We start from the raw sequence: 2,839 nt of genomic DNA, 5'->3' as shown, positions 1-2,839 counted from the left end.
GGAAACAAATCCAGGGAGACTCATGCGTGTTAGAGAGAACTTTATAGCAAAGAGCAATTGTATTAAGCTCAGCCCAGTCCTGATCAAGTCCATAAGTTCAATATTAGCCCATGTGTCCAATATTAGTCCATAAACTCCTCTTTAGAATCACGCAGTACATGCAATGAGGCCGAATGCAGGAAGATCACAGGCCAGTGGGTAGAAGGTCTTGTGGATCCAGTGGCAGTGGAAGCATCTCAGCACTGGCTCGGGTCTCCACGTGTCTCCTCCAGCTCTCTGAGTGTCTCACCGTCAGGAAAGGGAAGGCGGGGAGAGTGGGTCTGGTCTCCAGCGAGCCATTTATCTCCATCTCGCCTCCAAATGAGGGCATCGAGCTGCGCCCTGATTGACAGGCTAGACTCCACCCCTTCGCTCAAGTGGACAGATTATGTAACTGCCACACTGAATGAGAAAGAAAAGACCCTCCTTGACATTCCAAAAGCCAGGGAAGACATTTCTGTCGTGGAACAAGTAAGAGAGACTTGCACCCAGAACCCACTTGGGTCGGGCCTGGGTCGTCTGGCCAAGTGCTGAGTTCAATCCAGCATGTTCAAGATGACAGTGGTCTCTGCGTGGCTGCAAGGCTGTGCAAGACTCTTGCCTGTGGCTAGAGCGGGTCTGCCAGCGGCTCCGACTGTAACCTTTTATGAACGTAGGACAGTTAGTGGGGTTGAGCTGCCGACTAGTGGGTTTGAACTGCTGACCTTGTGGTCGGCAGCTCAACCCCTAACCTACTGCACCGCCAAGGCTCCTGAGCATTTGTTACTGGGCTGCGTTCTCCAAGTGGGTGGACTCACGCAAGATGGCAACAGCCTCTGGGATAGTTGACCCGTCTTACGGCAAAGGGAAGCCAAGACACAGGTGCTGGATCAGATGGGCAGAACACACTTCTCAGCGGGGTGCGTGTTCTGCCCCCAGGCTGCTCTCTGCCTTGTGTTAAAAAAAAATGCAGGGTCACATGGGTCCCCAAACTGAGTGAAAAACCCACTGAAGGAAACAATAACAGGCTGCCCCAGCAGGTGGCAGCAGTGTCCACTCCTGCCAGCCTGTTTTACCTCTTTTTCACCCAAAGAAAGGCGCTCTCCTGGTGCAGTGCGTTAAGTGGCGGTGTCTGCCAGCCCCCCAGGAAGCAGAGGCTGTCTGGTCCCGTACAGTACAGACTTATAGTCTTGGAAGCCCTATGTGCTCTGTCCCATAGGGCGAACCCAGGGAAGGTGCCAGCCCCCCTCTCCAGACCCTCCCCTGCAGGCACTGCCTGGTGCTGCAGGACAGGAGACCCCTAGGGGGGGGCGGTCCACAGGGGAGAAGGGGCTTGTTACCTGGAAGCCCCTGGGCCCCTTATGAGGCAGGACTGGGCCACTTATTTGTTTTTAAAGATCATTTTATTGGGAGCTCTTACAGCTATCGTAACATTCCGTCGTTCAATCACATCGAGCTGTATTGGGCAATTGCTACCACCGTCCGTTTCAAAACATGTTCTCTCTCCTTGGTGTCAGCACCCCGTTGGGACTGGGCCATGTAGAGAACCTTCAAAGGCTGCCCTCTCTGGCCCTCTTTCCTTTTCCCGGGCCGGTGGGTCCGCTCCGAGCCATCTCCATCTCTCTTTCCCTCCTGGTGTTTGCTTGTCTCTGTCGGTCCCTACCCACCGGCTCCTTCCAGGCCCGGCTTTGAAGAGTTAGCTCCCTCTGATTGGCAGGTAGGCCTGCCCATCAGAGATGTGCTCCACCCCGCCCTAACTCAAGGACACTTCAGGGTCTCCCTGCTTTTACAATGATAGGAGCCTCAACTGGCTGTGACTTGCTTCTGTGACAGCCCCTGCCACAACCTTCCCCATGCCTTGCTCACAGCCTGGCGCTCACCTGTGCGGTGTGGGAAGAGCCCTGCCCCGCAGATAGAGACTGGCCCCAGGACCCCCAAGGGAGCTCACAGAGCCAGTGAAGGAGTGAGCAAGGACACCGGCAGCAGAAGCTGGCCCCTGACTCGGAGCCGGGCTCTCAGTCGGCCCAGGAGGACAGGCCCAGAGCATATGGCCCTTGGGGTCTCCCTGCCATCGAGCCAATGGCGACTCATAGTGACACCCTTCCTCCCTCTGCGGCAGGTTTCAGAGACACTGTTTATAGGAGGAGAAAGCCCAGTCTTTCTCTCGAGGAGCTGCTGGTGGTTTTGAACTGCTGACCATGCAGGTCTCAGCCCAATGCACAACCAGGAGTCCACCAGGGCTCCTCTGGCCCTTAGGGGTTGGCTTTTAAGTTTCTTCAGTCGCCTCAAAAGAATCCAGTTGCTCTCTCTACCAGAAGAGACCTTCTGGACTCCCGCGGCGGATTATCCAGACATCACCAATTCATCCCACCCTCAGATGACTGGGTTTCTGCTCTAGGCTGGGCTGGGCTCCATGTATGGCCCAGGTAGGGATCATGAGGGCACAGGAAACCGTGTGTGTGTGTGTGTGTGTGTGTGTGTGTGTGTGTGTGTGTGTGTGTATAGAGAGAGAGAGAGGAACCCCACAAGGATGTGTGTGTGTGTGGGTGTGTAGAGAGAGAGAGAGGAACCCCACAAGAATGTGTGTGTGTGTGTGGGTGTGTAGAGAGAGAGAGGAACCCCACAAGGATATGTGTGTGTGTGTATGTGGAGAGAGAGAGGAACCCCACAAGGATGTGTGTGTGTGTGTGTGCAGAGAGAGAGAGGAACCCCACAAGGATGTGTGTGTGTGTGTGTGTGGAGAGAGAGAGGAATCCCACAAAGATGTGTGTGTGTGTGTGCAGAGAGAGAGGAACCCCACAAGGATGTGTGTGTGTGTGTG

Source organism: Echinops telfairi, unplaced genomic scaffold, assembly GCF_000313985.2.
Source record: "Echinops telfairi isolate 266 unplaced genomic scaffold, ASM31398v2 ScPeMD7_5;HRSCAF=22, whole genome shotgun sequence".
Lineage (NCBI taxonomy): Eukaryota > Metazoa > Chordata > Mammalia > Afrosoricida > Tenrecidae > Echinops > Echinops telfairi.
The sequence above is the reverse complement of the archived record's forward strand: the minus strand, read 5'-3'. Positions refer to the sequence as shown.